This window comes from Chiloscyllium plagiosum, unplaced genomic scaffold (genome assembly GCF_037043375.1).
Source record: "Chiloscyllium plagiosum isolate Xiang-an unplaced genomic scaffold, Cpla_swu_hap1 HiC_scaffold_10, whole genome shotgun sequence".
In the NCBI taxonomy this organism is placed as follows: Eukaryota; Metazoa; Chordata; class Chondrichthyes; order Orectolobiformes; family Hemiscylliidae; genus Chiloscyllium; species Chiloscyllium plagiosum.
The window spans coordinates 85,511,634-85,525,293 of NW_028270148.1; the positions used below are offsets into that span (position 1 = coordinate 85,511,634).

General features: G+C 44.2%; 1 long non-coding RNA gene across 1 annotated transcript in view; it reads right to left on the reverse strand.

Moving 5' to 3' along the window:
* The window catches only part of LOC148148995 (uncharacterized), a 115,319-nt gene extending 113,512 nt beyond the window's left edge, over positions 1–1,807 (reverse strand). Inside the window, exon 1 of the long non-coding RNA XR_015758487.1 lies at positions 1,660–1,807. This is a non-coding gene — a long non-coding RNA (uncharacterized LOC148148995). The remainder of the gene's footprint in view (positions 1–1,659) is intronic.
* Between the last annotated feature and the right edge of the window lie 11,853 nt (positions 1,808–13,660).

A 13,660-nucleotide genomic window follows, 5' to 3' on the forward strand; every position in this document is an offset into this window, starting at 1 on the left:
ACATTACAGCGCAGTACAGGCCCTTCGGCCCTCGATGTTTCACATTAGGATTAATCCTTGGCACAACATCATGAGCCAAAGGGCCTGTTCTGTGCTGTACTTTTCTTTGTTCTATATTTCCTTTGTGGGATCTCCAGCAGAACTATTTGTATCATTTATAAACATAGTTGAGTACTGGAGGGTAGTTAATATTGTGCCTTTATTTAAAAAGGCTGTAAGGAGAAGCTTGTAAACTATAGATCTGGGAATCTGACATCAATGGTGGGTAATGATTGGAAATGATTCTGAAAGCTGGGATTTACATGCAAGAATTGATTAGGGATAATCAGCATGCTTTTGTGCAAGGAAAATCGTGCCTCACAAATTTGATTGAATTTTTTAAATTAAGTAACCAAAACGATTCAGAGCAGTAAGTGACGTTTACTTGAATTTTAGTAAGCCTTTGACAAGGTTCCACAGGATAGACTAATTTGGGATTCAGGGTGAACTTGTCAATTGGATACAATATTAGTTTTAAGATAGGAGGATTGTTTGTCTGAACTGGAAGGCTGTGACCTACAAGAATTGATACTGGGTCCACTTTTGTTGTCATTTATATAAATGATTTGAATGAAAATACAGGAGGTATGCTATGTTTGCAGATGATACCAAAATCGGTGGTATTGAGGACAGTGAAGAAGGTTATCTCAGATTACAAAGAGATCTTGATCAATTGGGTCAATGGGCTGAGGAGTGCAGATGGAGTTTAATTTGGATAAATGTGAGGTATTGCATTTTGTTGACACAAACAAGGACAAAACTAATACAATTAATGGTAGCGTTGTAGAACAGAGAGCGCTAGGGATTCAGGTACATAATTTTTTGAAATTTGTGCCTCAGGTCATCAGAGTGGTGAAGAAGGCATTTAGCATGCTTGCCATCATTGCTCAGACCTTTGAGTATAGGACTTGAGTGGTCATGTTGAGATGTACAGGATATTGGTGAGGCCTCTCTGGGGTACACAGTTCTAGTCACCCTGTTATAGGAAGGATTTTTTTAAATTGGAGAGGGTTCAGAAAAGATTTACCAGGATGTTGTGTGGAATGGAGAGATTGAAATATAAAAAGAGACATAGGAGGGTGAAGGGTGACCTTACTGAGGTTTATAAAACCATGAGGGTCATAGATAAGATGAATGACAAAGGTCTTTTCCCTAGGGTGGGGTAGTTCAAAATTAGGGGGCATATTTTTAAAGGTGAGAAGGGAAAGATTCAAAATGACATGAGGTGCAACTTTTTTGTTTACACAGAGTAGTTCATGTGTGGAATGAACTGCCAGAGAAAGTAATGGATGCAGGTACAGTTACAGTGTTTAAAAAACATTTGGATAAGTTCCTGAGTAGGGAAGGTTTGGAGGGATTTAGGCCAAGTGCAGGCAGGTGGCACTTGTATAGTTTGGGAACATGGTTGGTGTGAACTGATTGGACAAAAGGGTCCATTTCCATGCTGAAATGACTATGACTCTAATTTCAGGTATGCATGTCTCATTATCTAGCTTTGTGAAGGAGAGTCCCCCCGTCCCCAAGTCTTGCATATAAGTCCTAATGCAAGGAATTGGCTATTTATCTAGCTGCGAAAAGTGGTTTACTGCTTGTTTGAAACTCCCACAAAGGCAAACCAACCTGATGGGCTGCCCGTTCCACAAACTGCATGAGCTTGATGATTCCAGCCTTCTGATTTATGCCTCTACTTTTGCAAATGGCACTGCAGAATTGTGGAATTGCTTCCTGGTCCCTGGTCGACATGTAAGGTGGCTTTGGTCTCTTTGATAGTCCATAGCCTTTCCTGAAAAACATCGGGGTATTTAATTAGAACTTCACTCAGGCAGTCATTTTCTAATTTTAAAATGTCGAGTCAATCAAGTTGAATCTTTCTCAACCAATTTCATCCCATCAAGCTTGGGCTGAAGCCTTTTACTACAATCTGTGCTAACTGAACCAACTGCTTCTCATTAGGGACCAGAACTGAAGTTGTACCCTTAATCTGTGGGATTCCCTGGTATAGATTCTCAGCCTGGCTGACGTTATAGTAAACTTAAGGATTGGAGCCCAGATCGAATTTTGGTAAAGACTGGTTCCGCAATCATCGATACAGCCGTGCTGGTATTGACTTCCATTCAAACAGGGTGATCAATTAACCAGATGTTTATTTTGATTAGCAATGTCCAAATTAGAACCAATCAATTTAACTGTTCCAAACCAGCTGTAGGTGGACTTTCCAGGCTGCGGTCTCTCCTGGATATGAGCCTATGAGTTATCTTACTCAATTCAGGCCTAGTGTGACGTTTTTGCTGTCTTGAGTCCGCATACTGGCAGCAACAATGGATCCTCAAAAAATTTTTAATTGTTTGACCAAGGTTCAACTTTGCTTTGGGATTTTGCTGTGGACTGGCATAGAGTCCCTCTATTCTTGAGGCTATGCAATTGACTTCACTAAAGTGGTATTCCCCAAACTCAGTTGGCCTGGCGAAGGTGTCCAGTTCCATCGCGATCCCCTGTAACTCATAAGCTCCACTGCTGTAGAGAGCTTGCAAACTTGATCATGGCACCAACACAGGGCAACTCATGCATGGTCGCATCATTAATCCCACATATCAAATGGTTCCTCAGCATCTTGCTTAGGGTTAGACCAAAATCACATGCCTCTGCCTGTCATCTTAAACTTGTCAAAAATCCCAATATAGATTCCCTTGGTTCTCAAACTGCCAAGTAAAACCAATAGCATTTCACAATTAGACGACACTTGGGGTCGTAATATTTCTAGTTGAAACCATCAACTCTTGAAGGGTTTAATATCTGGTGTCTCAGGAAAGTTAGGCTCTTAATAACTGAAAATGTTATGGGTTTCACACTCGAGAATTACCAGTTACTTTTCATTTGCCCCAATGTCATTTACTCAGAAAAACAATAACACATTCTTTCCAGTCTTCGATGGCAGGATCAAAAGAGTCGAGCTGTTAGGTTCTTTTTTCCCCGAGATCCTTATACACTTGATGCAACTACAACACACCAACTTCTGTGTGAACAAGCAAAATTTTATTAAGCACAGGACAAGCTTTCTGGAGAAACCCTTAACACTCTTCGCAATGGGTGACACGGTGGCACAGTGGTTAGCACTACTGCCTCACAGCGCCTGAGACCCGGGTTCAATTCCCGCCTCAGGCGACTGACTGTGTGGAGTTTGCACATTCTCCCCGTGTCTGCGTGGGTTTCCTCTGGGTGCTCCGGTTTCCTCCCACATTCCAAAGATGTGCAGGCCAGGTGAATTGGCCATGCTAAATTGCCCGTAGTGTTAGGCAAGGGGTAAATGTAGGGGTATGGGTGGGTTGCGCTTCGGCGGGTCAGTGTGGACTTGTTGGGCCGAAGGGCCTGTTTCCACACTGTAATCTAATCTAATCTAAAAAAGATGCTTGTGAAGCCATGTCAAGGCATCTCTTGGAACAAAGAAAACAGTCCTTCCTTTATACAAAATCTTGACATCACAGTCAATAATGTCCACAAGACAACATCCCCCAGTCACTCCCCCACAGTTACATGTCCCTCAAGACACAATGCAGTGATCACATCATTTCCAGAAACAATGTAATGTAAATCACTCCTTAATGGTCAAATTGTTGTGAATTAACTACAGGGAGTAGTCAAAATTCCAACTACAATGTTTTTATTGATTTGGAATAGGATGATGATGTAAATGGCTCTGAATGGTAAGGGATGACAATGTAAATTTCTTACATTCTACCTGTAAGACAGAGACATAACACCCCACCCTCAGGACATGCAACTTCCTGCAGGTCAGTGGAGCAAATTAACTCTTTAACATCACAAAGCTTCCCAAATTGTGGCATGATGACAGAAATGCTTATCCCAGCTCAAAGATGACTTCATGGGCATGTTTTCTCTAGTTACCACTAAAATAACTCCATGAAGGCTAGTATCCTGCCATCAAGTCACCCTTTACTTTCAAGTGCATAGTATATGACACTGACTCAGTTTCTCAAAACCAGCTCCAAGAGTAAGCAGAACCCCCGATACTCCTGTTTATTTATTTTTCTCTCTTTTTTAAAAAAATGGCCTTTGGTAGAGTGATATGCGTTTCTTGTCAGACGTGGGAGTTTAAAGAGTTACAGCGGATTAGATTACTTACAATGTGGAAACAAGCCCTTTGGCCCAACAAGTCCACACCGACCCTCCGAAGACCAACCCACCCAGACCCATTCCCGTACATTTACCCCTTCACCTAACACTACGGGCAATTTAGCAGACCCAATTCACCGAACCTGCACATTTTTGGACTGTGGGAGGAAACGAGAACACCCGGAGGAAACCCACGCAGACATGGGGAGAATGTGCCAACTCCACACAGTTGCCTGAGGCAGGAATTGAACCCGGGTCTCTGGCGCTGCGAGGCAGCAGTGCTAACCACTGTGCCGCCCAACACTCCTGTTTATTTTTTTAAAATTGTTTTTTATTTTATTAAACAAATTACAAAACAGTTTACAAAAAACATTTACAGCTGTATACAAGAGACAGCAATTTAACAGGGCGAGGAGCAGCAAAGCTAGGCCCCAAACCCTACCGTTCAAACATTTTACAGGGAGATGAGGACAAACCTCAAATCCCAGTTCCACATATGACAAGACAGTGACAATAACATTTGTACATTAGACAATACTGTTACATACAAAAATGCAGACAATACGGACCCAGCAGCCCCCCGTCCCTCCCACCTTCTGACCACTCTAAGGCAGCCCGCCCCTACCCATCTTTCGGCTCTCGGTCCACCCCATGCCCCTTCCAGTTCTCGGGCCGCCCTGACACACCTTTCGACCACCTCTAGGATGGCCCGCCCCAGTACCTGCCCGGGGTGACAGCGGTCAGGTTGGCCTACCCACCTTCCAGCTTCACTAACCACCCTCAGCACCTTTTGACCACCTCTGGGGCAGCCCGCCCCAGTACCTGCCTGGGGTGACAGCGCTGAGGACGGCTACTCGCCCTTCAGAATCTCGGTCTGCCCCTACGTACCATTGGGCTCTCACCCACCCCGATGCACCATCCGGGCAGTGGGATATCCTGGCACACCTTCCGGCCACCTCTAGGACAGCCCATCCCCTTCCCTGGGACGACAGCATGCAGGGTAGCCCACAAGCCTTCCGGATCTCAGTCCGCCCCTATGCACCTTCTGGTGCTCGGCTGCCCTGAAACACCTTTCGACCACCTCCAGGGCAGCCCGTCCCGATTACCTCTTCTCAGGATGACAGTGCTCAGAACGGCCTACCCACCATCTGACACGCGGGGCGACTGGCATCAGGGTGGCCTACCCACCCTCTGGCTTTCAGGACAGCCTACCAACCTTCAGGTTCACAGGACAGCCTACCCATCTTCCGGATCTCGGGGTGACAGCTTTCAGGATGACCCATGAGCCTCCCAGCTCACAGCAAGGCCTGCCACACCCAGGGACACGCAAGACAGTGCAGGTGATAGACCCAGGAAACACCACAATACAGTTAGTTACCAAAAAACAGAGTCCTTTCTGGTACACAGTCCAAATCTATACAGTCTTCAAGCTATAGAATCCATTTCCAGGAAGAGTCCACTCCAGTATACAATGTGCATTGTCAGAAATAGAGTCCGCTCCAAACTGCAGAGTCCGTTGCTAAAAACAGAGTCCGCAACCAAGGGCAGAGTCCACTCCTGAAGGCAGCAAATGCACAGCACACAGTTGTTCAGTCTCCATAGAGTCCTGGCCCAGCCTTGGAAAACCAGGCCCACTCACAGGAACATAGTACATGTGCAGTTAACTCACAGGGGTTTGGTCTACTCCTGAAGGAAAGGTCTGCTGCCAAACTCCAGGATACAGCAACTGCTCAACTCCCAGCACACATGCAAGTGTTCAATCTTCAGACGCCCAATCCCAGGGCTAGGCCTCCCCACAGGAACAGCTCCTCTGGTAAAATGTATGTCTTCCACAAGGGCTCAGTCAAAACACCAATAAAAAGTGAAGAACATATAAAAAAAAAGAAAACTAGAGTCCAAGGGCTAAGCCCTACCACAAAATTAACATCGTCCTTTTCTCAAAGAAAAGAGTAACACACAAGCTGTAACCAACCAGTGAAACAACACTCCCCTAATGAGAACCAAGTTACACCTGAAACACATTATGTGCATCAGGGGTTTAACAATCCATCCTCACTAAAAGGAATACCAGTATCTGCAGAACTTGGGAGAATGCATACTGTTCCTCTGGGTGGGAAAGATTCGAGACTTCCTTCTCCTCAAATCCCAATCAGCTGATGCAGTTCCAGAAACACGGAAAACAACAGAAGAGGCTGAAGTGAATGATCAAGATGATTATTTTCTTGGGTGTCAGCCACCCTCTCAGCAATTAGCAGTGGATGTGGATATTCCTGAAAGCTCAGAAGTCGAACAACTTCCTCCAATAATTCACGGAGAACCAATCACTGATCGGAGGAGTACATTTCAGGCACATCTAGCTCCTGTAGTGACACCTAACCAGGTGAAACTGCTTCTACAGGAACTTTATCAGAACAAAAAGATTGCCAATGCCACACACAACATCTATGCTTACAGGTACAGCAAAGGCCAATTGGTTCAGGCACGTCAGGAATTTTGTAACATTTAAATGATGGTCAAAAGTGAATAAGAAATGTATCACTGAAAAAAACAACTTGTCACTGAGCTGGAATCGAGAGGCCTGGGTAATGCTGTGCAGTGTCAAAACAAATACACTGGATGGTGGAGATCTGAAATAAAAAGAGAAAATGCTAAAAAAAAAAGGAATACCAGTTCACAAACTGGCTAAATAATTCAGCCAGTTCAGGAATCAGGTTTCTCCCCTCCAAAAAAAGGAAAGTAGAAACTAACAGTAACATACTGACTGTTGCACCAGCCAACACAGAGTCAGTCCCTAGAATGAGGACAGTCTGAAATCTCCTGTTTATTTCTCTTTTTTTTTTGACACAGTGAGAGACACAAGTTGAATGAATCTTTATTCAATTTCCACCACGCCACTTCTGTTTTTTTTTTCTTTTTTTTATTTAACCCCCACACTACCGCCTAACTGCAGTAGTGCTTTATTTTTTCCCCAGCACCCATGGTGTGTGTGTGCAGGTGTGAGGCACAGTGAGAGACACAAGGTGCACAAATCTTTATTCAATTTCCACCACCAGAAAGAGAGGAAAAAAACCTGAGTGAAAAATGGTGGCTCAGTGGTTAGCACCAGCGTCCCAGGTTCGATTCCAGCCTTGGGCGACTGTCTGTGTGGAGTTTGCTCATTCTCCCTCTGTCTGCATGGGTTTTCTCCAGGTGCTCCGGTTTTTAGATTAGATTACTTACAGTGTGGAAACAGGCCCTTCGGCCCAACAAGTCCATACCGACCCGCCAAAGCACAACCCACCCAGACCCATTCCCCTACATTTATCCCTTCACCTAACACTACGGGCAATTTAGTATGGCCAATTCACCTAACCTGCACATTTTTGGACTGTGGGAGGAAACCGGAGCACCCGGAAGAAACCCACGCAGACACGGGGAGAATGGGCAAACTCCACACAGTCAGTCGCCTGAGGCGGGAATTGAACCCGGGTCTCTGGCGCTGTGAGGCAGCAGTGCTAACCGCTGTGCCACCGTGCCGCCCATAATTTTCTCCCACAATCCAAAGATGGGCAGGTCAGGTGAATTGGCTATGCTGAATTGCCCATAGTGTTAGGTGCATTAATCGGAAGGAAATGGATCTGGCTGGGTCACTCTTCAGAGTGTTGGTGTCTAATCTAATCTAAACTGTTTTTTGCAGCTGGATAAATATCCAATCCCTCAGATAACGGATTCATATGCAAAGTTGGCGGTGGGGTTGGGGGACGTGGGAGCTGTCCTTCATGAAGCTAGTCATCAGCCATAAATACCTGCAATTCTACTTAAATGCGGATTCCCAGAAGTATGCTACAATTAAAACCCATAAGTGCTTGTACTAATATACGAGACCTGCCATTTGGGGTAGCGTCAGCCTGTTCAATTTTTCAGTGGACAATGGAGAACATTTTGAAGGTCTACCTCAGGTCGCCATTTACCTAGATGACGTTCTAATAACAGGGAAAATTAATAAGGGAGGAGAAAGTGAGGACTGCAGATGCTGGGGATCAGAGCTTAAAAATGTGTTGCTGGAAAAGCGCAGCAGGTCAGGCAGCATCAAAGGAGAAGGAGAATCGATGTTTCGGGCAAAAGGGCTTATGCCGAAACGTCGATTCTCCTTCTCCTTTGATGCTGCCTGACCTGCTGCGCTTTTCCAGCAAAAATTAATAAGGTACCCTTAGAGAATTTGGATATAGTCCTAAGGCGTTTTTACATGGCAAGTGTTTGCCTAAGAAGGGAAAAATGTGTGTTCCAGACCCTCCAAGTGACTTACTTGGGTTACAAAGTTGTCAAGACCAGGTTATACCTGTTGGAAGATAAAGTGAGGCCATCAAAGGTGCCTGGGATCCCATGCCTGCCCAGGTGCTTAGGTCATTTCTGATAAATGAGAGAGAGAGAGAGAGAGAGAGTGAGAGAGTGAGAGAGTGTGAGAGTGTGTGTGTGTGTGTATAATGTAGTGGGGTCACATGCAGTGTGACATGAACTCAAGACCCAGGTTGAGGACATCCTCATGAATACCAAACTTGGAAATCAGCCTCTGCTCAGTTGTGGTTTATCCCGGAGTCCAGGCTGGTAAATTAATATGGAAAGTTTAGACATAGCCTGGCCTCCATCCTGGCATCTTTGCATCAATTCCTAAAAATGAGTCAGTCTTGTATAGGTTGAATAGACAAGCTCTTGTTTTCAGTGAGGCGGAGAAACAGCTATCATTCTGTAAGGTATTGGCACACTATGATCCAAAGAAAGATCTGGTATTGACATGTGATGACTCCCCTTACAGCACTGGGCACTGGGGTAGTATTAACTCATAGGTGGCCCAATGGAGAGTAATACCCATCACAAGATGCTGAGGGCCTGATTACCTTAAATCTAAGGAAGTCAAACAAAATGAACAGTAACATAATTGCTGAAAAACTATGCTGTTGTTGCTTGCACGTGACAATTGAAGCCATGGCTGTGGGAGCATGTCTGCTAGTGTTATCTCATGCACGTGTGGAGATATGGGTTCTAGCCTGTCTGCTAGTATGGCTGCAGCATTGTACATCAGCAAGATGCATTTTGGACAAGCCCAATACTATCTGGAGGATTCAGAAAGGCCATTTATTTTGGTCAGAATCTTTTTGGAGTCTGAATGATTTGTGCGAGAATCGTGTGAGTAGTCTAGAATCAACTCTCTGCATCTTTAATTCTTTGACTGAGCACCATGGCAGGTTTCTCACTAGGCAGCAAACAGTTGCCAAATAAGTGGATTATAGCTTGTTAAATGTCTTATGAATGGGACGAGTTTCCTCATTAATATGCAGCTTCCCATTGTACTGAAGGAGCTTGAAGTTGAAAACTCTTGACAAAGAAGTCACAGCGAGTATCTGGTGATTTCATCTCATCACTTCCTCCAAAGGACCTCCATATGGGACACCAGGCACCAACATCTCAGGGCACACTTCGCACTCATAGCCATTGGCATCCAACATGTCAGCCTCTAAGAACCATCATGCCATATCTCTGACCCACTTATCGGATGCTTCAATACCTCAGCTTGCACCTTGGGCTACCCCAGCAACTATCATTGCAACATTTTTATTGCCCATTCCTAGTTGCCCTCGAGAGAGAGAGAGAGAGAGAGAGTGAGAGTGTGTGAGTGTATAATGTAGTGGGGTCACATGCAGTGTGACATGAATTCAAGACCCAGGTTGAGGACATTCTCATGAGTACCAAACTTGGAAATCAGCCTCTGCTCTGTGTTGTTGTTTATCCCGGAGTCCATCTTGGAGGATAGTCAACGAAGATCTAAGGCCAAATATCCCTGACCTCTGAAGTGTTCCCCAACTGGGAGGGAACATCCCTGTCTGGCAATTGTTGTGCAGTGTCCAATGTCATAGCATCTGCTTTGTCTCACCAATGTTTCATCTCAGGACATCCTTGCCTGCAACTTTTGAGATAGACAACGTTGGCCGAGTCACATGAGTGCTCTCTCTCTCTCACTCACACACACATATAAGTCTATGAGGTGAATTTGTTCAAAAAACATAATCTGTAGGCAGTCAATCCTACTTTGGAAATAGAACCAGTCCGACTCAATCTCACACCTTTAATGTATTTCTGAGCTGAGATGTCACCTTTTTTTATAAAACCTTGTTATCTCGGGAATATGACTTGAAAGAAGTTCTGGGATTTACATATTAATGAATCGAAACCTGCAACCCATGGATCTCTAAAACATGAAAGACTTAACATAGGTTAACTAGATTTATTTAACATATCACATCAGTTGTATGATCACTCTGATCTTTTACTATAAATTCTGTGTCCTGTGACCCTGCCACACTAGCTACCTAATGAAGGAGTAGCACTCTGAAAGCTTGTACTTCTAAGTAAACCTGTTGGACTATAACCTGGTATTGTGTGCTTTTTAATTTTAAATGTTGCAATTGTATCAACCTCCACTACTTCCTCTCACAGTTCATTCCATACACACAAAACACTCTGCATGGAAAAGTTGCCCCTTTAGGTCCCTTTTAAATCTTTCCCCTCTCACCTTAAACCTATGTGCCCTTTAGTTTTAGACTTCCCTATCCTGGAGAAAAGACTTTGAATATTCACACAACCAATGCTCCTCGTGATTTTATAAACCTCTCCAAGGTCACCCCTCAGCCTTCAATGCACCAGGGAACACAGCTCCACCTTATTCAGCCACACCCCATAGCTCAAACCCCCCCAAATTTGGCAACATCCTTGTAAATCTTTTCTGAACTCTTTTAAGTTTAACAACATCTTTCCTATAGCGAAGAGACCAGAATTGAACATTGTATTCCAAAAGTTGTCAAACCGATGTCCTATACAGCCAAAACGTGACCTCCAACTCCTATACTCAATGCACTGATCAGTAAAGACAAGTGTACCAAACATCTTCTCTACCCTGTATACCTGCGATTTCAAGGAAGTATTAACCTGTATTATAAGGTCTCTTTGTGTGGTAACACACCCCAGGACCTTGCCACCTCTTTTTGCTCTACCAAAATGCTCTACCTCACATTTACCTAGATTAAACTCCATCTGCCACTCCTCAGCCCCTTAGATAAAGGTCCTATTGTACTCTGAGGCAACCTTTGCTGTACGCTACACCAACAATTTTGGTGTCATCTGCAAACTTACTAACCATACCTCTGACATTCACATCCAAATCATTTATGTAAGTGACAAAAAGCAGTGGACCCACCATCGATCCTCACAGCACACCACTCTGCCGCCAGTTCGAAAAGCAACCCTCCACCACCACCCTCTGTTACCCATCTTATAGCTATGGACTGCTTCAGCCTCTGAGGAGTCAGGAATGATGCTGAGCATTATACAATCATCAGCAAACATCCACACATCTGACCTTATATGGAAGGAAGGTCATTGATAAAACAAATGAAGATAGTTGGGCCTATGAGAGTACCCTGATGAACTCCTGCAGAAATGTCATACAGATGTATAGCATGGAAACAGACCCTTTGGTCCAACCCGTCCATGCCGACCAGATATTATGAGACATGGATTTCCCACATGCAGAGTCATGTTAACTATCCCTAATCAGTCCTTGCCTTTCCAAATACATGTACATCCTGTCCCTCAGGGTTCCCTCCAACAACTTGCTAACCACCCATGTCAGGCTCACTGGCTTGTCCTTACCGCCCTTCTTAAACAGTGGCACCAGTTAGCCAACCTCCAGAGTTCCAGCACCTCACCTGTGACTATCGATGATACAAATATCTCAGCAAAAGGCCCAGCAATCACTTCTCTAGCTTCCCACAGAGTTCTCTGGTACACCTGATCAGGTCCTGGAGATTTATCCACCTTTATGCGTTTCAAGACATCCAGCACTTCCTCCTCTGTAATCTGGACATTTTGCAAGGTGTCACCATCTATTTTGCAATTTACTATATCTTACTATATCTTCCATATCCTTATCCACAGTAAATACTGATGCAAAATACTCGTTTAGTATCTTCTCCATTTTCTGCAACTCCACACAAAGGCCGCCTTGCTGATCTTTGAGGGGCCCTATTCTCTCCCTAGTTACTCTTTTGTCCTGAATGTATTTGTAAAAACCCTTTGGATTCTCCTTAATTCTATTTGCTAAAGATATCTCATGCCCCCCTTTTGCCCTCCTGATTTCCCTCTTAAGTATACTCCTACTTTCTTTATACTCTTCTAAGGATTCCACGATCTCTCCTGTCTGTACCTGACATATGTTTCCTTCTTTTTCTGAAACAAACCCTCAATTTCTTTAGTCATCCAGTATTCCCTATAGTTACCAGCCTTCCCTTTCACCCTGACAGGAATATACTTTCTCTGGATTCTTGATATCTCATTTCTGAAGGCATCCCATTTTCCAGCTGTCCCTTTACCTGTGAACATCTGCACCCAATCAGCTTTTGAAAGTTCTTGCCCAATTCCGTCAAAATTGGCTTTTCTCCAATTTAGAACTTCAACTTTTAGATGTGGTCTATCCTTTTCCATCAGTATTTTAAAACAAATAGAATTATGGTCACTGGCCCCAAAGTGCTCCCCCACTGACACCTCAGTCACCTGCCCTGCCTTATTTCCCAAGAGGAGGTCAAGTTTTGCACCTTCTCTCGTAGATACATCAACATACTGAATCAGAAAATTGTCTTGTACACACTTAAGAAATTCCTCTCCATCTAAACCCTTAACACTATGGCAGTCTCAGTCTATGTTTGGAAAGTTAAAATCCTCTACCATAACCACCCTATTATTCTTACAAATAGTTGAGATCTCCTTACAAGTTTGTTTCTCAATTTCCCTCTGACTATTAGGGGGGTCTATTATACAATCCCAATAAAGTGATCATCCCTTTCTTATTTCGCAGTTCCACCCAAATAACTTCCCTGGATGTATTTCTGGGAATATCCTCCCTCAGCACAGCTGTAATGCTATCCCCTTCCTCTCTTGCCTCCCTTTCTATCCTGCCTGTAGCATTTGTATCCTGGAACATTCAGCTGCCAGTCCTGTTCATCCCTGAGCTATGTTTCTGTAATCGCTATGATATCCCAGTCCCATGTTCTTAACCATGCCCTGAGTTCATCTGCCTTCCCTGTTAGGTCCCTTGTATTGAAATAAATGCAGTTTAATTTATTAGTCCTACCTTGTCCTTGCCTGCCCTGTTTGACTTGCTTCTGTTCTCAACTGTACCAGTCTCAGATTGATCTCTTTCCTCACTATCTCCCTGGGTCCCACCCCACTCCCCCACCTTTCTAGTTTAAATCCTCCCGAGCAACTCTCGCAAATCTCCCTGCCAATATATTAGTCCCCTTCCAAGTTAGGTGCAATCCATCCTTCTTGTACAGGTCACTTCTACCCCAGAAGAGATTCCAATGATCCAAAAATGTGAATCCTTCGCCCATATACCAGCTCCTCAGCCATGCATTCATCTGCTCTATCCTCCTATTCCTGGATGAAGACCTTCAGCAACCAC